Source organism: Balearica regulorum, chromosome 14, assembly GCF_011004875.1.
Source record: "Balearica regulorum gibbericeps isolate bBalReg1 chromosome 14, bBalReg1.pri, whole genome shotgun sequence".
Lineage (NCBI taxonomy): Eukaryota > Metazoa > Chordata > Aves > Gruiformes > Gruidae > Balearica > Balearica regulorum.
Window position 1 is genome coordinate 10,582,375 of NC_046197.1, and position 23,910 is coordinate 10,606,284.

At 43.4% G+C, this 23,910-nt stretch overlaps 1 long non-coding RNA gene across 4 annotated transcripts in view; it reads left to right on the forward strand.

The window, feature by feature from the left end:
* Positions 1 to 23,910, forward strand: part of LOC142603886 (uncharacterized) — a 204,972-nt gene that overhangs the window by 1,698 nt on the left and 179,364 nt on the right. The gene's annotated exons all lie outside the window — the stretch shown is intronic.

Here is a 23,910-nt window from a genome sequence, read left to right on the forward strand (position 1 = left end):
AGAAAATCCCTCTCCGAAGTAGCTATTGCACTGACTTTCTTGGAAATCCTCCACTTCCTCCCCCCTTTTTTTTCCTTTGGGATTTTGTATCCTGCGAGTTCCGAGGGGATTTGGGCCAAATGCATCACTTGGGGGGGGGGGGAACCTGGGAGAGGGGACGTGGTACTTAAGTGCGGATCCGGCCGGCTGAGCAGAGCCGGACACTGCCTTCCTTGATCCCCTTCCACCGGGGTTGGGGGGGGGGCACATCACCCTTGCAAGCGCGCGCTCGCCCGCCCGCCCCCCCCGAGAAACCCCACAGCCAGCTCTGGCTGCTCCCTTTTGACCGGTAGCTGGAGGGGGGGGGTGTCGGAAAACCTCTAGCAGGTGATGAGAGGTGCCGCTCTCGCTGGGGAGGGGGCGTGCGTGTCTCCCCTTGCCCTGCCGTAATGCACATCAGATGTTTCATCAGACCCCGCAGGCCCCATGCGGCTCCTGCCTCCTCCAGCAGCCCCCGAGCCCCCGGCGCTGCCGGGGCACGCTGTGCCGTGCCGGGGGCGGGGGTCCCGCCGGGGGGGGCGCAGCCAGGAATGTCTCCAGCTGCTGCAGCCGCCCGCTTCCTCACAGCTGTCAAAATGCACTTGAGGAAATCCACTCACACCTCCCCGAGCAAGGGTCTCCTCGGCGGGACGTGACACCGCGCTGCAGGACCATGGCTCCGTGGCTATGCACCAGCAGGCACGTTTTGACACCCCCCCTTGTAGCCCCTGAGACACCCCCGCTGGCTCCGCTCGCCTGGGCCTTCTCTGGTTTTGTCCCAGGCCTGGAGGTTTGTTTGCTGGGAAAGAGCGGTGCAAAGTTTGTTTATCGTTCTTCAGGGTTTGACTTCGAAACACCTTTTTAAGATTGAAATTCTTAACGGTGCTGCCAAGCTCATGTGGAAATTCCCTTTTATCAATACGCTGCTGCCTTGTAAACTGCAACTTGCAGCTTTCCTCTAAGGAATTCACTGTGCCAGTGCAGATGTCTGCAAAGCCCCTGTGCCCCTGGGATGGGCTCTGCCCTTTTTGACAACAGGTCTATTAAAGGAATAGGTTTTCTTATTCATTTTTACCTCACCCTGAGTGCCTAGTGGCCCCCTTGTTCTCTTACTCTTTATACTGCTGAAGAGTTTTGCTTATTTAGTTGCAAAATTGCCTTTGCTAGGTCTAACTAGCTCGACTTTAACGATTCTCATCTCCAGTGTTCAAAGACCGGGGACTGAACGAACTCGGGAGCAGCTCAAAGGGAGTGCAGGCAGGAGAATCTAAGGGACAACAGTTTTTCTCAGTTGGAGGAGGTAACAACCAATGTACTGTTCCTAACCAGCAAGTTTGTATTACGCATCTAATATATATGTATATTTTTTCCTTCTGCCTCACAAATTGTGCTTTCTCCTAATGCCTTTCCCCGGCCGCTTTAGGTCTGATGCCCTCCTGCAGCCATTCCTCATCAATCTTTCTTCTTAAAGTTACAATTTTCGGATGGGTTTTGTCCTTTTGACTTAAAGGAATTCCGTGGATCCTCCATGTGCCAGACTCCAGGTTCCTCCCTCTGGCTGGCTTCTCTGGCCGGGCCTCATCCTTTCTCAGAGCATGTCCTTTGAACCATGCAGCCCTGGCTGCCCTAGTGAGGCTTATCCTCTCCTTCAGCCCATATTGTATTAATTGCTCCATCCAAGGTTATTTTCAAGTCTCTTTTCTTTACCAAACCCGTGCCTAAAATAGCACCCCCTCGTGTCACTGTTTGGTGAAGAAATCTGCCGGCTGTCAGCACATTGAGCATTTCCCATTTTTTCCTCTCAGCAGACATTGCTGGGCGGCGGGTGGTACTCAGAGCTGTAGGATTTTTCCCTGTTTTTCTCTCTCCAGGTCACTCGTCAGGGTGCTCCTGGGATTAGAGGATCTGGTTCCACTCAGCCCTTCCTTAGCAAGGCAAGAAGCTGCGCCTGCAATTTAAAGGTGAGCGCTGTCAGGAAAAATGCGCATGGTACACAAGTCATGCTCTAGCAAATTTGGCATCTTTTGGAGCACGGTGTAACTCGCTCCTTGGCAGCACAATCGACTGCCAGTTTGAGTGCCAGGTAATTTTATAGAATAGTTAGCAATTCCAGTGATTTAGAGGCTGGTTTCCAGGAGACTTGGGATGCCTGAATCCCGAGGCACTGAGCCTGCAGCTTTGCTCCACAGCAGCAGGGAGCTTGCGTGGACGCAGGCACCCGATTGCAGGATGGTGTCCGGTTGCGAGGCGTTTGATGGCATGTTTGAGGAGTAACACTTCAGAGAGGATCACTTCCAGCAGTTTTGAATGACTGTTGGCTTTTAGGAATACACTTTTGAGTTCCCTTTAGTTAACATACATAGGTTTTACTTTTTAAGAGTGTTTCATGATTTGATTAAAACTTTATATGATCAAGCAGTAGCACAAGCATTTTGCAACTACCTTTAAATGGGAAGCATTTAATTGTTTGGAGTTTTTAGGGAGAAGAGCTACCATTTCGGGCAGGTGAAGGCTGAGGAATGCTGTGCAAGAGGCTCTGGCGAACAGGGAGAGAATGAGCACACCCAGTTACGAAGGACGGAGAGGCCAATGACTTCAAAAGGGAAGAGGATGCTGTGGGGAAGGTGTGCCAAGGTCTGGATTCTGGGTTTTTTTATCTGTGACTAAACGCGTTTCACAGTAGAGTTACAGTAAGTTGTGCTGTGCAGCCCCAGCAGTGCAATGGGATTTCATCAGGCTTGAGAAAATAAGCAAGACAGGGGAATTTATTGTTGCCTCTTCTCCTGGGTAATTTCCCCACCTCGGGGCTTAGTGCGAGGTGCTGACTTGCAAATGACACATCCTTACAAAGCCAGTCAGAGCTGCAAAGCATCGCTGGGAAAGTGGTCGGGGAGAGCCGAGGGAAGTTTCCTCTTGGACTTGGTTCCTCCTGGTGTGGGACCTGCTCTGGGAACGTGTTGATTTAATTCCCACAAGTTGGTTCTTGGATGGTGCAAATAAAGCTGCTGACAGTGACTGCAATGGGATTTGACACTGGAGAACCTGTTAGGCTCAGTAAATGTAGGTCTGTTGGGAAGCTTCAAAGGGTTGTATTTTAAGCCACTTTTCCTCCATTTATCATTGATTTAGTATTTTGGAATCTCTGGTAACTGTAGTTTTTGCGATGAATGAGCAGAAGTTGACAATAAAGCCACAGAGAATGAAATACAAGAAAAGTCAGAGCTAATTATATTAAAAAATTATACAGCCATTTTTTTTCTGATTGCTTGTGTAAAAATCAAGTATTTGAGAAATGTTCTCAATGAGTTATGCACTAGGTTTAAAGATGGTCTGGCTTCTTTGATAAAATATGAACTATTTGAGAGATTTATAAGGGTCAGAAATCCTGCCAAACATTTTAGTATTTAGAGCAGCAGGAAACCACTCTGTGATATTTTTAAAACAGGTATTTACTCAAGTAATTGGTTACTTTTTATGTGGAATGAGAAAACCTGGTGCAGCTATATTGGACTTGACATAAAAGAGAGGTATGTAATTTGTGAGCAAAACAGGGTGGAATGTACACATTGTACCTGGGGAGGTATTTCGAGAAAGACAACTCCTTGAGACACAAAGCCAAAACAACAGACACGCTAGGTTGCATGCCAGAATTGTTTATTCCTCAGTTAATCAGCTGTGTAATGAGTGTCCAGAAACAATCCCTTCTGCGCAGGTAAAGTTTTAAACTTCGTAAGCTTTGCGGCCTTCATAAAATGGATTACATGGAAGTTGGACGAAAAACACATGTTTCTGAGAATATATTGGTTCAAATAAAAAAAAAGTGGCAATGTCGGTGCCAACAATTTACAGCAGAATATCTGAACCAGATGCCGTTAAACTATAATTCCAAACAATTTGCCAGAATTATGTATTTACTTTATTCTTTAAGTCAAACTAAAGATATGCATGGTTTTTATTACTTGTGGATATAAACAAAAATGTGATGTGATTACAACTAATATAAGGCAGATAATGCCGAGCAGTCATGATTTCTGTGACTACTGCACTAGCTAAAGAAAAATAGAAGCTCTGTTGGTAATTATGTGCGAAAGGGTCGTCAAAATGTGGCTGTTCAGATTGAGACATATCAGCCTACAGTCTGCTTAGTCACCAGATAAGAGCATTGGCCAAAAGCATCTACGTCTTTCTTTTTCTCACAGTAGTACATTTTTTTTTCCCCTGAGAGAATGGGGAAGAGATCTGCAAGACATGCTGAGTTACATTCTTAGCTAAAATAATACATGGAAGGGAGTCTTGCTAGCAGATACTTGTAGGCAATCTCTGACTTGCGATTTCTTATCCAGATGAGCTGCTATGTGATGGTTGAAAAGACAGACATTGATGTCAAAATTGCCATCTTGAAAGGACAGAGTGAGTTTTAGCAGGAGTTTTTATGACATTACATGTCATTCAGGTTATAAAGGGTTCTAGCTGGCACTCCCACAAGCTGAAACAATCTTTACCTACTGTCAAGAGGCTCTCACAAAACCTCAAATAATTTCCTTGAGTGAAGTGGCTACCTCAGTCAGCTGTGGCTTGACGCAGAGAAGTGCTGAACATCCTGTAACGCCCATATTCCCAGGTCGGACTCCAAATCCGCAGGGAGAAAAATACATCAGAAACTAGAGAAAAGAGTTTTGAGAAGAAGCTTTGATTGAGAGGATTGTTCAGTGAAGTCACCAAAACTGAATTCCCTTGTGTGATACAAAGAAAAGGAGAATCTGTGAAAGATACGGAGTCTCTGGTTTCACCCAGACAATGTCCTGCTGGGACACAGCGAGCTCCGTCTCCCAGCCGAGGGCTGCAGTGTCAGATCCTGCTCGGAGGAGCAGGGAGACTCATCACAGCTCTCCTGCAGAAATCCTCTTTGATTTTGGGAAAAACATGCTTTCATATAAAGCAAAAAGGTGTTATCTGAGTCCCCTATCAGAAGACCACCTGGTATATACGGTGTCCTCCTGGTTTTACACGATTCAAGGTTAACAGGTGTTTCATTATGGGCAGGATCAAGACCTACAGGTGAACCGGGTTCCACCTGCAACACAAGATGTTTTTGCATTTTTGAACCCACCAAATCCTGAAACAATAGCTGTAGGAGAGATGAGAATGACCACTATGATATTAATGCCAAAGGCTAATGCAAATAATTTGTCATGGCTGACATATTTATCAGACACATGCAGCTTATGTGTATTTATGATGCAGTTACCTGAGGCAGAAGTTAAAGATGGGTGAGATTTGCTCGTCCCAGGGTGTCCTTCTCCTTTGCAGTGCCAGATTCCTTGGTTCCTTGGTTCCTCCTCCACCTCACCTCCTGATAGCTGCAGTCCAAGTGGACATTGACAACATCTTTTTGTTTTCCCTCTGGAAGAAACTGTCTTGGCATTCCTGGCCTTCCAATTAATACTAACCCTACCAGACTGTGGCCAGGCCAAAAAAAGTGCTATCGCCCATCGTGCTAGGACTATCAGAAACTCTGGTCAGGTAACGGGACTGTAATTCCATGGGGCTCGCCAAGAAGGAAACATGCCAGTGTAATTATAGTGGTAATTATAGCACTGTAGTCACCGCCCACAAAGTACGACTCTCGGCAGAGTACAATGATTCCAGAATCAGTCCAAACAATATAATGCTCTTAAATTTCCCTACTCGCCAGTCCTGGCTCTCAATCGGATTGACCTCAGATTGAAAGTGAATCTGCCTCTCCTGTGAATGGCCGTGCAGATGCCAGCAAACACAAATTGAACGGATGGTTTGCCTGCCTCTCCAATGCTTTTTCTCCACTGATTTGCTTCAGCCAACAGCTGATGCTGAAATTAAGGGTCAGTTTTTGTTGTTATGTTGGACCAAACAAATTAAATGCAATTCTGCAGAGCGGGTAAGAGCAATGAAACAGAAAACCACCTCTACAGTTCCATCTTGGGCTCTCAGTGGCTTTTCATAACCACATTTCACTTTGTACGTGTAGACGGTCTTCCCACTGCTTTGGGACTTAGTGCAGATCAGATAAGAACTAACCTATAGGTCTTAACTGTTCCCATGGCCTAACTACAATTGCTTGGTGGGACCTCCCATTTCACTCGTATGGGATCTAGGCAGATGTTCTGACACACAGCACAGCCTGTAAACCATGTTGGCTTAGAGGTACTTGTGTTTGTGACCTACATGAAATTCACATTAAAAAAAACCCACCAAACCACCAAACTTTTCAGGGGATAGTTAATTGTCAAGCCCAGACGGTCGAGACTAAGAAGATTCCCCAAATCTTAACAGTTATGAGCAGGACTTGCAGACAGTGTGTAGAAAAGCCAGGGCTCAATGTAGCAGTCATAAAGCTGCAGCCTTGCTGCTTTGCGGGTGTTAGATGAGCAGTTTGTATTTTAAAATACAAACTGAATTCCTGCTGCCCTCACAGAGCCTACTGATTCCACTGGGACCTCTTGGATACAGGAACCTGCCTGAGCCCCTCTTCTGGCAGGGCTGATGCTAACATCAATTTTCAAAGTTGCTTTATTAATACCTTTAATTACTATTTATCACAAAGTTTTAATTATTATTTATCACAAAGTAACTTGCAGTTTGCCACTGTGATGTGCATGTTACCTGTATCATCCATATCTGTATTTATCTGGATCATAATTTAATGTGGTTTTATTATGATTAATTAAGATTAGATTTAGATTTTTGCTTGCTGTGGAAGCCTTTTATTTTGCAGTGCTGTGGTGGCGGGAGCTCTGTCCTGTTGTTTATACACTGCCATGTGCTTGCTCCGGGGACATTGTGCACAGCATATCCACAAGCATGCACGCCTGCTTTCAGCAGGATCTGATGCCAATGAAAACACATTCTTTGAAGAGATAGGTAATTACTTAAGACTTTGCCTAATGTTATAGCAGGACCAATAGACTATTTGAACCAGTTTAATGTTCATAATAATACATGGTTCGGAGCTGAATAAAAGGCTATAATTCTTTTGAGGGGTTCCACTGACATAATAAACCACGAGAGCTCAGCTAGTCAGCAGAAAGCAAAGATTGGATTACAACTGGGCTCATCAGCATGGGACTGTACATGGTAGTTTCTCATGTCTGCAAAGGCATTATTTCAGAAGGTTTTTTTCCTCCTTATTCTAAATTACTTTAAATCTATAACCCAAATTGGATGAATTACTGGATGCTGTTTTTTTTTCTGTGAGAAAAGCCCTCAGAGATAATATTTGCTGTCTCCTCTATTCTAGTGTAATCAGATTTTATTCTGGAAATGTGTCCATGAATGGAATTAAATTCTTCCACTCTTTCACCAGTCCAACTGTAAATAAGCTGTGGTGCTGCAGTACTGTGCAACTATATCTGCATATCTGGCTGGTGCACAGATGTCCCCCTGTGATGTCGTTCAGGTGGCTTTTCTACCACCTGCTTAAGAATTTTGCCAGTCTATGGACCAAGCCTGAACCCTGTATTTGTTTAAACACATTCTGTATAAGGGTTGAGTGGGTCCTTTCATGGGGCTATTTCAGCTACACCCATTTTCATAGCCAGTGGTGGGTCCCATGTGCCAAATATGCTTTGATTTTTGATCGATGTCATATTGCATTTATAAGTAGTTAGGGACCATTTCAGAAGAGATGTGTTTATATAATTTTTTTTTTTTTTTTGATAGCCTCAGGAAACCAAGTAAATGACTGAGGAAATAAATAGACATGGAAAAATTGTAAGGGTATTGTTTATGAGTAGATTATAGTCAGATGATAATAACAAGCAGAATGAATAAACTGGAAAGACGGAATTGACATGATGGATACTAGCTTTAATACCATGTACTGAACTTTCAGTACATCTTGTTTTAGGATTCATATTTCTTGAAAATCCACAGGAATCAATTGGACTCTGGGTAAGCGGTTCAGACAGAGCTGACTGGAGGGTGGAATGTGCAGAACGAGACCACAGACAGGGTGTCCATGGTCTTTTGCTGCCTCCCGGGACTCCTTTTCTCTCTGCCTTTTCAAATCTCCATGTTTAGTCAAGTTTCTATTCTGATAATTGATGGCACATTGGGTGAGGTAAATGCTGCCTATGCTTTTGTGTCTTCTTTCACCAGCGGCTTTGCTGGGTGCCCTGAGAGTGTCCACTGAGATTCATCTGTGTGTATAATGTCCCCAGCAGGAAGGTTGGGGTTGGTTCTCCCCAGTCTCCTGTGACATGCAAAGTGTTTCATACCTGGTGGAAACCAGGCTGTCTCTGGCTCGGATGTGCAGCAGTTGTGGAGCAGACCCCGCTCCAGGGGTGCAGAGCACTAGCAGCCTGGAGGAGGATGCAGCTCCCAGTGGTGTGTGGCTGATAACATGGCTCCATGTCAACCTGTCTCACCCTTGGGTGTTTCATACCTGGTGGAAACCAGGCTGTCTCTGGCTCAGATGTGCAGCAGCTGTGGAGCAGACCCCGCTCCAGGGGTGCAGAGCACTAGCAGCCTGGAGGAGGATGCAGCTTCCGGTGGTGCGTGGCTGATGACATGGCTCTGTGTCAACCTGTCTCACCCTTGGGTTGGGGAACATGATGGAGAATGGGCACAGCAGCCTTAACACTGATTGTTTAGCTGCCAGAGTATTTTGTGGAAACTGTTTGCAGGGCACAGACTTGAGACGGGTATAAATTGCACTGAGGCCAACCTCAGCTTGGATGGCACTAGGATTGGATTGCCAGAAGGTTTTTCAATAATAACAGCAACCGTCCTAACTAATGACATAGTAATACTCATTTATATGATTTATGAGAACATCGTATATAATGATTCCAGCATATACAAGCAGGACTGAACTTCTTTTTAGCCTCCTGAATAGAGGCAGCCGTGTAATACACATAGGAGCTTAGTACTCATAGGAATATCCAGCACTGCCTGTGGCTGGAGGAGCTGTTTTCATCCATCATTTCAACTGGCCCCATTAGGAGTTTTTGAAAGCAGCAGAGAAATTTCACTAGTGTTGAAACTAGGAGACCAGGTAGCCTGCTATCTACATTACATTTCCTTGTTCATCTGACCACTTGAGTAGCATAGTCAGGCAAGGGGATGTTGTTTGTATTTGGGTCTAGATTATCAGTGAGTATAAAGCTTGTATTGTCTTGGCTGGGCCCATCATTGTGGGCAGACTGTCTGACTACAGCGGGCTGAGTCCTGAGATCATACCAGCAATTCTTCTTCCACAGCCAGTCTCCCATTATAGGCTGCTGGAACACACTGGGGTATTTCCAAATACTTTTCTGCATCTGTCTGGGAGGGTTATGGAGTTCCCTCAGCATTTGCCTTTCTTTCAATGAACATGTGTGGCAGTCTCGATGTACTAAGCAAGCCAAAATCTTTGTTTTTGTATTTGCAAAAAGAGGCTGTTTAGTTCCTTCGTTGCTGGGTAAGACTTGTTAGGTACAGAAACCACAGTGTACCCCCACCAGAGCACTCCTTACACAGTACAATCCAGGGCACCCTTGGAGATGTATGGGTATACATGTCTATACATACAGTCTGTGTATACATTCCTGACCATGTGCCTGGAAAGCAGCATTCAGTGCAGATGTCCTCAGCTGGCTAAAGAGCAGTGAGAATAGATTCAAACTGGTCTTGTGACAGCGTTACGCAAGAACAAGTCAAGGAGCCTGAGTTATATTTTGTGCTTCAACAGACCTAACAAAAGAGAGACAGACTCAGGAGGCTTAACCCAGGTGAGCTTGTACATGTTACCCACCCTGCAAAAAACAGGGGAGTAGAGGGAATATAGCACATCCCAGGGAACTCCAAACTTACTCCTGGTCTTCGCATACAACACCTTGCAGTTTAATACTGGAATACGGATTTTGGTTTCAAAACCTTTATAGGTTCCTCAAGTGACACAATCGCTGCCTACCAATCACCTCAACTGGTTCAAATGCAGATCAACGCCATCTTGAAGGTATTTTGGAGGAGATGAGATGGACTGGTGATTTGAGATAGGCTTGGCTTTGAAGTCCTTTGAATTCAGATAAATGAGAAGGGATTCATTTTAGGCAATTATAACTGTCTAAAATGCATTGAGTATTCCTTTTCCAGTCAAAAATCTCTATTAATTAGCTGACATAGTAGTTATGTGCCTCTTCTGTGAAGTTTTGAGCAAACCTGTACAATTTCCTGGAGCCTACAAACATCTCCATCACCTTAGTGTGCCAAAGCCTGTCTCCTGAAATAATTGGGTGATTAAATGTCCCACCAGGAGGCTATGATTTCTCTTAAATTAATGTATAATCCCTGCAAATTTAAACTTTATCTCATTAAAATTATTTGGAGTCTGTTACTCTCCAACCAAAAGTTCCCTCTGTGTTTTAAGGACACAAACAACATAATCTAAGTGAAGATGTTTTCACTTCTCAAATCTTGGGTTAGATTTTGTGTTTTTCTCTGACATATCTCTTGAACACTTATGGGTTTGAATAACATTCAGTAGATCCTGGTATCACTATTTGTTTTGCCTTGGTATTTGGGTACTGTTTTAGTCTGATGGCACCATATCTAAACTGCAAACATATTTCACTCCTGGTGTTTTATCTTGGGTGTCTGCTACATGGGGATAACAGTAGAGTTGTTTGTAAATGAAGGTTTCAATAGTCAATGCGTATGCCTAAGTATCTCTTGGCATTTCTTACTGCTGCAATTGGGTCTGCTGAGGGCAATTTAGGTAGTTGCCTCTGGCTGTGCTCCAGGATGTGATTTTGTTTCTCTTTTATTGCCATCTGACCAGTGTGATGATGACAGAGCTTCTGGAGAGCTCTATCTGGTTAAAGCACAACCTGATTTTGGAGGAAGGCTAGGTCCTAACTTCTTCATTTTTGGAGAAGGGACTAGCGTTTCATGAGAGCCGGTCTTCTTGTTTTGTCCTTTCTCTTCCTTCTGCTGTCATGTCTGCCAGCCTTTAACTCACTAAGCTATTTCAGAGCCAATCTCTTCTCTGGTGACACCAGGTACACTGAACTCTGTCCCTGTGATGTGACTTTCCACCAGCTGCACCTGCTACTTGGTCATGTCATTCTCCTGCAGAATATGGTCTTTGGTCCAGCATCAACTGGTCCAGCAGTGAACAGCTGATTCCCATCAGCCAGTTGAAATGGCATCAGCACATGGAGAATCCTTTGTGTCGTGAATGGGTTTTGCCACAATTTTACTCAGAGTCCATGTGGTGAGCAGTTCATCTCTGTCACCTTGGAGGAGCAGTGGGAAAGCCATGAGTTGCCCCCAGACTCACCACTTGTTCTTATTCCCATCCACTGGAGATGTCTGAAAACTGTCCAGGGGAAAATGTATTAGCACACTTAACAGATGGATGAACTCACCCCAAACTAGCACCTTACTCGGTTAATTCAGCTGCAGTTCACAGCGTGGTAAAGCAATGGGTAGCTGAAGTGGAGGTCACTCAGAAGCCCATAGCACTAGAGGAAGTGATCATTTTATTAAAAGTCCACCCCTTATACAGACATGAACAACACTAAAAGCTGGATTTCTCCTGATGTAGCTGACAATTATAGTCTATTTACTTCTTGCAGTTCCCATGTACTTCAGCTGTGCACGTTTTCCATGGGTCAGTTACTTCTGATCAGCAACGTGGCTTTCAATGGCAGCCGAGTGGCCAGCGTTTTGCCTGGGCCTTGGGAAGAGTTGCTGATGGTGACTGCTGCTTCAGCAACTTCTGGTTTTCCCCAATGTGGTTTCCCTACACTTGGGCAATCCTGTCACTGGCGACCTTTGCCTTTATCCTGCCTAGAAATGTCATTTAGCCTCAAACCCACGTGGGAAACAGACGGTCTCCTCCGAGCTGTGGGACACCTACCGCAAGCTTGCACTTGGGCCTCCTCCAGTTTTTAGCCAGTTTACTAACTATCGTTTTTGGAAGGGCTTTATTCTACGCAGACGATAGGAATGGAAATTACATACAGATGGGAATTAACAGCTGGTGCTTTAACAAGACCCCTATTTCTGCTTCCCTGGGGGAATCCATCTAATTTAGGTTCATTCCGTACCTTCTTTTTCTTCATCAGTGTAGATTTTGAAGTTCCTTGGTTCAGTTGTTTATGACCTGACTTTTGTGAAAACCTTTTTTAATGGAGCCCTTGTAAGAACAGGCATCTTTTCCTATAATGAGTTTTGCGTTCAGCTCAGTACAAGGTGCTTCCCAAATCCATCACTGGGCTGAAGTGCTCCATCAGGACTTACCAAACCAGTCTCCTTGTTGCACATTATGTGCCAGGTCCATCTCCTCCCGCTGCCTGGCATTTCGTAAGGTTTTCATCATAGCTGTCTGCAAAACTAGAGTCCATGCAGGGAACAGAGAAAAAAATATTTTACTAATATCTATGGGTAAAGCACTTTGGTGTAAGGACCTAAATCCTTCATGAATACTGCAGTGGCTTCTCAAGAGCCCTCCAGTCCACACAGCCCCCCATCTGATGTGCTTTTGCAAACTCCAGTTCATCTGCACCCTCCTGCCTGTGTTCACCAGTAGAGTAGCTTTTTCCCAGCTGAGAGCCTTTGCCAGCTGTGCTAATACTTGCTTCTAAACTTGCTTACAGAGATTTCACAATTGCAGCAGGCAGGACTTTACTCTTAGCCCCTGCTTAAAGTGCAGGCTGAAATCCTGAACTTGGCCCTTTCTGAGAAGTAGTTTCTTTCCCTCTGCAGGCACACTGCAGTGAACGGTCATTCCCCATGTCCCCATGTAAACCAGGCAGTATTCTATGGATTTCAGCTGAAAAAAATATGTTGTGGGTTTTTTCAGTGAAATAAAATGAAGCCCCTCACAACACATTTCCATGTTATTAACAGAGATAATTTTTGCAGTGATTTAAATTTTGGGGATAAGGATATTATGTTTGACAAAGTTCGATAATGGGTGCTGGTGTTACGTGGCTGATCCCGATGGATCATCATCAACTAAGTAACCATTTACCTGCTTATCTTCTTTTCCTTTGAAGGTTCTGAGACAGGACACTGGAAACCTCCTAGTTAGTGCTTGCACAGGCTCTGTTCTCAGGGCAGCTTAATCAGGTGCTGTCGAAGCCCTGCATTAGGCCAAAAGCTAGGATCTCCATCAGAAACAGATGCAACACAGCGAGCATCTGCTGAGGGAAGTGTACTGGAGAGAGGAAGCATGTTCCTGGTTACTACACCCGCTGCTAGGACAGTCCCCTGAAGTCCAGCCAGCGCAGGAGAAGAGGATGTGCCACAGCCTCCCTGGGAGCGGGGCTGACTCTGGTGGAGCATCTGCGAGAGCAGCACAGCAACGGGAAACACAAACTCAGCTGCCGACCTGCTGCTCCACCTGCACAGCTCTTGCCTCTGCCAAGCTCTCGGATGGGGGGATGGAGAGCAAGAGACTCCCTGCTGGGGTGCCCACGAAGCAGTCTTGTCCCTGCAGGGGCTGGTGCAGATGTGCTAAAATTTTTCTATATTGACAGGACAATGTACATGTTTCCTTTTGCTGTTGAAGCCTTGATTTTACAAAAAGGGAAAATTATCTTGGATTTAGGCTCCTACTTATGTCTCTGTGAGCATTTTTCTAGGATCAGGTTCTCTTGCCCACTCATTCATTTGGATCTTCAACCCAGCAGCAATTAGTGCCATAATGATTAATATAGAGTCTTTCTCTCTCATTATTTTTCAGCTTTTTATTTTAAACTAGGAGTTCTGGTATTTCTGTGCACCATTTGCACAAGGATTTTGTTGGTTTAAGCTTGATTTGCCAGTTGAGATAGTGTTTATTGCTGTGTTAGTATTGTGACTGTAAAGGAACAGTATGTTTTCATCCGTGATGTTCCTTTCCTGAGCAGATCAATCCCAATGAACTCTTACTCAGCAAATGATGTGAATTTTACTAAACATTTGCTCAGAAAATACATTCCGTGGTTAGATATACCGGCACGTTTGCTGATACGACCATGCTTCAATAGTACATGATTGGAGCTGGTCTGTGATTTATGACGGTAGGGTTAATTGTAAAGCAAGGGTTTGTTGCTTCTTTATTTTAAAAGGCATTGCGAAAACTATAGGGGTAAAAATCAAATCACAATTTTAAAAGTATATGAAATTTAAGAAAAGACAAAAATGATTTAGATTTCAGTTCTGTGAACCTTGACAATGTCCTTTGGAATGCCCTATGCCAAATAAAAACAAACCCAAGTGATTCTCAGGGTGTTTAAAAGAAACAGGAGAAAAAGAGCCAGTCTTTCATGGGGCTCTGCCAAAGCCTCAAGTAGAGGCAGACGCTGATGTCAGAAAAGAGCTGCTATGATTTTCTTGTTTCCTACGTGATTGACAATACGCGTGACATCATCCCTGTGCCCAGTACAACTCCACTGGAGTTTTTCCATTGGCTTTGGTGAGAATTGGCTCAAATCCTACATTTGTCTAATGTGTTAATGTGTTAACTGTGTCAAAAACTTTGCGACACCATTGACTTGTACAGCTGATGATCTATTGGATGATAACTGTATCTGAATAGGACAGACGACCACAGGAATTTCCCTCAATGTCTGTTGCATTGTTATTAAAGACAGACCTATTGTATGGCTCTGACAGTGCAATTTCATTATAACAACAGCAGATTTTCCAGGAAGTTAACTTTTGGGTTGCCACTTAATCACCAAACGAATGAAGTGTTGTTAGACTGAACTGAGAACAGTTTGCTTTTGATTGTATGGTTATTATTTTTAAGCATCACATCAGTTGCTGTTATTATTTTTGGTCAAGAATTAAAAATATGTCTCTGGTTTCTGTCCAAGCTTTAGATAAAGAGTATCATAGCAGAAAGCATGGGAGGAAAGCCGTACATGCCCTCCCTGACACTCCTGTCATCAAGGGTTTTATTGTTAAGGGTTGTGTGTGTATAACTGAATGGCTGAAGCACTTAATTTGCAGTTGTAGTATTTAATGGGTATTAAACAATGAATCTGTACAGCAGTTACATCTGCAGGGCAGGTCTGTCTTATCATTCTTGGACATTATTAGGACAAACAGTCCCTGTAAGTTCAAAATGAAGCAATGCTTCACCCTTCAGCTTTGTTGACCAAGCCTGGGACCCGTGCCTTTTCCTTTCTCAGTGCAAAGTAAAGCATGTGGGTTTTGATGAACTTTCACTGCTCACCAATTGTGTTCCGTAAAGGTAGAGCTTTTTTGCTTTCAACAGCTACAATCTCTTAAAGCCCTTGTAGTGACCATGGCTGAACCCTGAGGTCCTTTCTTAGGCTTGACCCTGCCTCTTGATCACACTGAGCTCCAGTTGATTTAAATGGGAGTTTTGCTTGAGGAAGAGGGCGAGACTCGGGATTTGGTGCAGTATGTTCTGTGAAAGGACATTCACCCGTAACCTATATTGCCTTGACTTGGCAGTATTGTTTTATCTTGTATACCTGACACTCTCCCTTTCACTGCTTACGTAAGAAAATCGTTTGTACTGTCAACAGCTCTGTTTAACCTTTAATAATAAAATTAGTAACTAAAACCAAGAGGCCTAAGTCCTGAGGCCCATATTTGGGTAAAGTTTCCATTGAAGCCAATGGTAGTTTTGCCAGGGACAGGTCTGGAAAAGTCCTGAATTTTGGACTCAGGATTATACCAGCAAGCTTTTTCAGTAGCCTCTGTTTGTGCTCTGCAAAGAACAACTACGACTACAGTGGCAGGGAGAGGAAACGTTAGGAGAACCTTTCTGTACTTTGCATTTAATGACTGTTGGACAAGACATCTGATGATACCAGGTTTTTCTAATTCTCATTTTTATAAGCTATCTAATGTGCAGAAACGTCAGTTCTGGGCATATGTTCCTGTCCCTGGAGTCTTGTTCAGACATTAGAGAAACATTTTCTAACTCAAAAGATAAACACTTCTGCTAGAGTTCAGGGACGGAAATTGTTTTCATCACAGCAGGTGTTGCCTATTAGTTCTACTAGAACTAAAACCCTAAGCTGGGCTTTAAGCGAGATGCATAATCAAGCTCTTACATCATTGTGAGATGTACCGTACTTGAACCTTTTGCTTGCTGAGACTGTGTTTCCTCCAAGAAACATCCTGTTTTGCAATCCCCCAAATTCCCCATGTGCCATACAGCATTAGGAATTTCATCACCTCCTGGGCACACAGGCTATACTTTCTGCAGAAGACCCATAGGGAGGGAGAGACGGAGAGCCAGACAAGTCAGAAGTTTCCGTATTTCCTGGTGGGACCATGTGATCTATGAAAGATAGCTTTATTTTTATTCCCTCCCCCCTCCGCTTCCCGCTGGTTCCATTCTAGACCTGAGTCTGCCTAGCAGGCTGCTGATTGCATCATGTCAAGAAGGGAGCATACTCTCTTCAGTCCTGTTCAATTGTTTCAGGTCCCATCTTGCTTTTAATGGCCTTGGCTGCTTTATTTCTGTCCTTCACCTTGCTGCCATGCATGCAGTGGACAAAATAGGCTAGTAAAATGCATCGTGGTTTACAGAGGCAGTTCTTTATCTCCAGCTTTCATCAAGGTTTACTGCTAAAGGCAGTGGATTTATTTCCAAGTTCCAGGTTGGTATTTAACAGAATATATTTCTTTGTAGTTCTTCACTTTGCATCTTTCCTATAAATCTTTACTTATTTCTTTTGGACCTAATTTGACTCACCCAAATTCACTGGGCATTGTTAGGCTGGGTTTATAAAGAGGTTTGCCAGGCCCCAGAGGGTGTCAGCGGGCTCTGACTGCCCTGAGCAGCTCCACCTGTGCCCCCCACCCACACACCCTGCGACCACTGGTCCCGATCTGCATTTAGGCTCAGCCCTGGGGTTGTGGGGCTGGTGTGCTCAGCTTTGTGCCTTGACTTGGATTTGTTTGGGGTTCTGGACTGTGGCTGCTGGACCTGCTCAGCTCTTGCCCAGGTACTGGGGTGCTGCCCCTCTAGTGGGGGTGCTGCCCTGCTCTTGCCCTTGGTCCTGCTTGTGTGTCCCTTGCAAAGCATCCTGCTCTGTCCCCTCCCTGGCTGTGGGAAGCAGGATCTGGCCCTCAGTTGCTGCAAACGTTTTCAAAAGTGGTTTGCCCTAATGACTGCTCGCTTGTTATATTTTATACAGCTGACCTAGGTTGTGGTTTGAAACCTGTTTACAGCTCTGCTGCTTTTTCACAGATCATACCACCACTGCAGTGCTCACTGTTTAGCAACAATAGTCCCCTCTTCTACTTTTTATAGTCAACTGTATTGGTCTATCTAATACATAGAGGAAATAGGCTGGATTTATTTATTTTTCTTTTTTTTTTTCCCTCAGCATTTTTGTTTGCATGTTTGTTTTTTTCTTTATAGCGAAAGAAAGGGATAATGATAGTTACAGCTGCTAATCACTGCTTAGTCACCTATGAAACTGTATTTAAAATGGCTGAAACTCTGAAAAGTGTAAGGCAAAGCTGGAAAGAAAAGATTGCCCCTAAAGCTTCTTGGTGAAACTCATCAGGGCTGTAATCATCTTCTAGAGCTAATGTGCCTTGTTAATGCGTATCTAGCAGATGTGTGGAGCGTAGAGAGAAGCAAAGAAAGAAAAACCTTAGCGTGCTTATCCTATATGAACGTTCTCTCAGTATTACCCTGTGCTGCAGGATAAAGCACAATAGGAGAGAATCGCAGCCCGTGAGAGTGGGGCTGTAAAAGCAGCCTGGAGCAGCACTTTTTCCTCATCCCACTAGAGGGTGGGTGCAGTTTGGACAAAGCAAGGCTTTGGCTGGCTGAACTCTGCCTGGCTTGGCAAGGCGCACAATGGGAGTGCGAGCATTAATTTATCACCTAACAAGGGTGGTGGGGCTGCCAGAATTGGCAGTTGGTACTTCAGAAAATATTTAACTTGGGGATGGATGCAAGCATTTTCCCTCTGTAATCAGAAGGTACTATGAGTATTAATAATATATAAATTGAGGCAAATGTTTTTTACTTTAGTAGCTTAAAACAAAAGCGTCTATACAATTTTTAAAATTGATTTAGAAGTTCCTCATGTTGGCATGCTCCACCAGGCTTGCAGGCACAGCATTTAAAAAGTACTTGTTTCAGAGGTAGGAAAAATAGAAATTATAGATCAGATTGTATTTTCTTTTCATTTTATATTTGCAAAATCATTCATTTTGTGACAAAATGCGATACACAAATAAAATAGTCCCCTAATTGCAATCTCCACTTTGGAAATGAAGCACAGTTTGTGCTTAAAATAAGTATCAGCAGTTTAGAAAGAATATGATTCATTGTATAGCCATCAGTGTCATTGGAGCTAACTCCCCTAAACTCTACTTCAGCTACAACAGGCCAGGAGATATAACTTCAGTTTTCTTATTTTTATTTTTCCCCTGATCTATTGGTTTGCATTGTAGGGACTGTGAATCTTGGTTTAGGGTAGAGCTAATATTTTTGTAGCCGAGCTACATAAATCTTGTCCAAGACAATGTGAAATAAAGGTAGAAAAGAATAAAAGTGTGTAATGTTTGAGGTGAGAGAATCCCTTTAAAAAGAGATCAAATAGACCAATGTTTATTTGGTGTTGAATAAGGCAAGGAAAGGGATTAGAGCTCTGCAAAACAGGGAAAAATTCAAGAAAGAATCCTGTAAAACCTCTTTTGCAAGAGAAGACATTGACATAAGCAAGAATAATAACATTGCTTTTTAACACGCAGTTGAATTAATTTGTAAAGTCCAGTCTATTGAGATTTGATCCTCTTAAGAGGATGTGCAGTTATATTAAGGTAAAATAAAAAGGAAGAGAGAAGAAGAATAACAATCCTCTGACTCTGACAGATATTTCTCTGGCAGCACCTGACAGGCTTTCATGTCTGGGATAACGTAGTATAATATCGTGGAGTTTTGCCCTAGGTCAGGGGCAAAATATTGCATGACTGACCCAGGTGCTTTGCAGGCTTCATAGATCCATTTTTAATCTGCCATTAAAGCATCAATGTTAGCCTCTGCTGGAGACAAGAGACAAGGAGAAGATGGATCACTGAGTCTGTTCTGGCATGATAGTTCCTATGTTTTGTTCCATAGAAAGGGTTGTGATCAACAAAAACATTGCCAACCTAGGTCACTTGCCAGTTTATGCGCAATGGGATTGCTTTGCTGGTTTATGCAGCCCTGGTTGTTTTTGCTGTTATTGAAATGTGACATTGGCTGACAGCTCTGTGGGATCTCACATATGGAGACTTTGCTCTGCAGGGATGGGAGAAACTGGACAAATTGTAGTGGGTTTTCACATATGGGGCCAATTCATGCCTGATGAACCCCTGTGGAAGCTGTTGGCACTGCACCAGCCAAGAGGCTGACCCGTCATATCCACTGACTCATTGTGGTGCTGTTTGTCATGATTAAAGCACTTGAAATTTTCCCCCTAATGGGGGACCATGCTGAGTTTCAGTGTGTACTGCTCTGCTGCCCGCCTGTTTCCGTTGTTACTAGATCTTCTGGAGTTGTTTGTGTTTGTTTAAAAGGAGAACAGTGACCTAACTGGTGTTTGAAACAGCAAATGTGGTTTAGTTGGATTATAAAAACATTTGACATTCTTTGTCACCTTCTTAAATGTGTGACGTGAATGGGTATGAGAACAGGCAATGTGGATAAAGAGGAATCAGATGATAGAAATGAGACTAGAGTGGTGGAAAGCAGAAGAGATGGGAACATTATGGTGATTTGTTCAAGGATGGTCTCAATCCATCCTGCATCCAAGTGGTTTGGAAGAAGAAAACACTGCTGCAGCAGTGATACACGCCTGCTAAGAAGATGACCAGGGTTGGAGGGGAAAGGAACACACTGGGATTTGTGGAACTGGGAAAGGAATTCCCAGATCTTTCAATTGGGTTGGAAGATCTGTATGTGAGCAAGGGTGGGGGAAACTTCACCCATGGTCTGTTGTGCTAGATCTGTGTGTTGTGCTTGGTTGAATGTGGCCTGGTGGATTTGATGGGCTGTATTTACAGGATATTAGAGAAGCTGATGAGGGCATAGATGTGAAGGTACAGCTGTTTCCCAATGACTTATGGCCATGGTTTAGAAAGCAAAGAAGCAAGAATGTCAATATGAGTGATTTAGTAAAATCAAGCTCAAGACTATTATTATAAACAGCCTCTCAGGGCATAATATGGGGCTTGCTTCCACTGCTTACAGTGTGTTGTAGAGGAGGGGACTAAAGAGGAAAAGTAAAAATCCAAGAAAAATATAACTGAAGCTTGACAAGAGTAGTAGGGTTGCAGGCTCAAGAAAAGAACCAAAGGGGCATCTCATCTAAATAATTTGAGATGCTTCAGAATAGGCTGAAAGCTTGAATAATGATCTGGCAACTGAAGGAGTTGTGTTGTTGTGTGTGGTGGTGTGGAGTTTTTTGTTGGTTTTTTTTTTGTTGTTGTTGGTTGTTTTTTTTTTTTGTTTGTTTGTTTGTTTTAAGAGAGCTGACAGTAATGCAGCCTACTAGAAATGACAATGGAGGCAGAACTCAAAGTAATGTGGGCCTGTGGAAGGAGATGGTGTCTCAGGGTGGTGGAAAGAACTGGAGGCACCTTCATCTTAGGAAGTGGGGCATGCAAAATCCCTCATTTCACTGTTTCTGAGCACTTGTTCTGGTTTATGTGCTGCTAACTTTGGGCAGTTGAAGCAACAGATTACAAAAAAAGGAGGAGGAGGTAAATGTGGCCCCTGGGCTGTGACTGTGTCCCTAAGCCACCACTATCTAGTGCTTATTAGCTGGACAGGGACAAACATGAAGATATGTTAAGCAGCTCACATAATCTGTCCAGTTAGACACTATGGTAGTAAGAACATTCTTTTGTGCAAAAGTGCTTAAATTTTAGCAAACTGTAGTCAATAGCAGTCAGTTGCGTTCTCCATACATTTAAGCTCGCATGTAAGTTCTGGTTTAGGGGAAGTTCTTAGCACTGATTCTGTGTATAAATGAGCACAGCAGGCCATAGAGAAAAGCAGTTTGTGATCATGCAGAGCCCTGAAGTTCCAGAATAAAACCTGATTTTCATATGCTTTCTGAAAACAAGGAAAACTTGTGAGTATTGTATGTGAAAGCACTAATAGCAAAGACTTCTGCTTTAGTGAAACTTTATTCTGCGTATTTTGGAGGAGGAACTTTGACACATGATTGGTCTTTCTCCATAATTTGAGATAGTAGCTGGTGAGGTTTTAGTTTGGAATCAGAAAAAGAGACATGAGGGTGAGCCAGGGATGACATACAAGTGGTGTTGGTCGTGTTTGTAGATGGACCATGAGAAAAGTGAGGAGCCAGGAAAGAGAGGGTGGACACAGAGGACACAGCTGTGAGCTGCAGATAAAAGGAAGATGCAGAATGAAAATAGGCTAAAATTGAGGGTAAGTGAAGTTCAGAGTCAAAGGGTGTTGGTCACTGTTAGAGGCAGTCAGGAGGTTGAAGATGGAGGTGAAGCTGATGGATATTGAGCAGTTTGGTATAAACATCCTTCTTTCTTGAGTTCTGCTAACTCTTTTATGTCTCATTTTGTCCTTATTTTGTGGTTTGGAGTCTTGGACCCTGTTTCATGCTCCTTCCACTGAGCACAGCCTTTCCCAGGTACACAGGGATGGGGACACTGCTTGGGCTGGAGCACTCCAGCCCCCAAACAAGCAAAAAATTCAGCCCCCTAGCAGCTCTGTTAGTGCTGCTCCAAAGGCTAAAGTCATTCCTGTAAAGCCACTGATGTTACACCTTGGGATGGATTTTGCTACTGTATTTGAGAGCATGTGCATTCAATGTGCAAACTGGGCATCTTAAAAACTAGTAATAACATTAAAAACCCCACAACTGTATTACTGCCTTCCACATCTTGCTTGTATAATCTGCCTGCAGAAGTCTCTAGGCAATCTTCTCCCAATGTGGAGGTAGTTTTGGTTTCATATATATCTGGTATTCAAAGGGCCATCTCTGTCAGCCACTATGCGTTAGAGCTGTAAAAATAAGAACAGTAATAATTTTACTCTCTGGAACCCAAATCAAACCACAGTACAGATCTGACAGCTGTCCAAGCAACTGAAAACAATCAGTCATAAAATGCCTTTAAATCAACAAACAGAGAACCAAAGAAATATCAAGTGAGATTAATCACTATCAATTGTTCCAAGATTTTATAACAAAGGGGCAGGAGGAGGAATTAGTCTTGCAGACTTTACACACTTTTTTTTTTTTTAAAGGGCAGTAGTTATCCAAGTCAGTAAAAATGAGGTAATTATATTGCAAAATTCTTTGGATGAGAATGAGACTTAGTTCTAAAATCTGAAGCTACATTTACCCACAGCAGAAAATTGCTGGAAATCAGGAGAATAGCAGCTTGCATGTTTATTTTTCCTAGAAGAAAACAATTGACTCTTCAGAACTCGTTTCAGAGTGAGTGAAAACAGATGGCGGTGGAGATGCTTTGCAACCCAGAAGCATCAGGGTGGTTATGGATTCCTGGGGGCTTGTGTCGTGTTTGCCTGCCTCAGGCTTAAACAAATACAAACTAGACTGGGAAGCAAAAGAGACTTTTCAGGAGGCAGGAGTTCTCAATCACTGATCTCTCATACTGAGAGAATGGGAACACAGCTATGTTCTTTCTTCTGCTGTGATTATTAATTAGTTTGTTGTGTGCCGGGGGCTGGGCAGAGCTGACCTTGCCTTCCCCAACTCCTGCAAAATTTGTATTTAAATTCTGTAGCAGGAGGAAAAAGGTGTGCAAAACTTCTAGACAGAAGCTTGAACAAGAGGGGTCCCCACAGTTTTGTTCATGGGGTGGTTCAGTGGCAGCAGATCTTCCTGTAACTGTATAACAAAGTTAATTTGTATTGTAGTGACTCTAGAGATGTGTGATTGTAATGGAGTACTACACCAATAATGAAAAAATATATCTCTGTAGGCTGTATGCAGAAGCTCTGAGTTGATGTCCCAGTGGTTTTTTTGGGATCCCCTGCTCTAGAGGGATGCAGAAGACAGACTTGTGCTATGGAGATAATTTTTCTTTATCGGAAGAAAGCTGGCTGTTCAGTGTTTGAAGAAAGCACCTTTTTCTATAATGCTTTTTCAATGTTAATACACCAAGAATTTGAATTTTCTTTCCAAGCCAACAATTAAAGGCATTAAATGGCAATCACACTATGTTTCTACTTGCCAGAACGCCTAAACCAGGCTTACTGTTTTTCTGTTAGCCACTGAGGACAGAGATAGAATCACTTTTTTCTGCATGCTAAATATATACTATACAAGACATGGATGTTCAATTTATTTTATGGTTTAGTCTTCATAATTTCTACATTTGTGTTGCTGCATAATTTTCACCATTCTGTCAATGCTATTGACAGAATCAGGTGCTGCTTCAATTAATTGTGCTGCAAGAGGACACCCATAACAATACTTTTTCTGATCCAGGAAAGTATTTAAGTAAATGCTTAATAATTTCAGCTTGTGAATAGTCACACTCAGTTAACAGAGGCTCCTGTATTTAAAGGCTATCTCCTATGTCTATACTTTGGTGGATCAGGGAGCAGGTGCACATTTTCACAATGCTGCTTGTTACGAAGTTAAAATGATGCTGTGGGGAGACTCCAGAGCAAACTTCGGTTTTCAGGTCTGACCTGTAGCATAGCAAACCGCTTGGGATCTGAAGGTGGAACGGTCACACTTTTTGTCACTTTCTTCATCCTTAGCTTAAAAGATAAAGATGGGCCAGACTTGACCCAGTGAATGCTTCAGTCATTCGGGTGGTTGCAGACTTTGAGGGTTTGCTGACGCAAGGTTAATTAGTGTAAAGTTTGACCCCTTGCTCTGCACGTTCTCTCTCTGAAGTCACAACTAAGCCCTTGTGCCTTTTTATTTACCT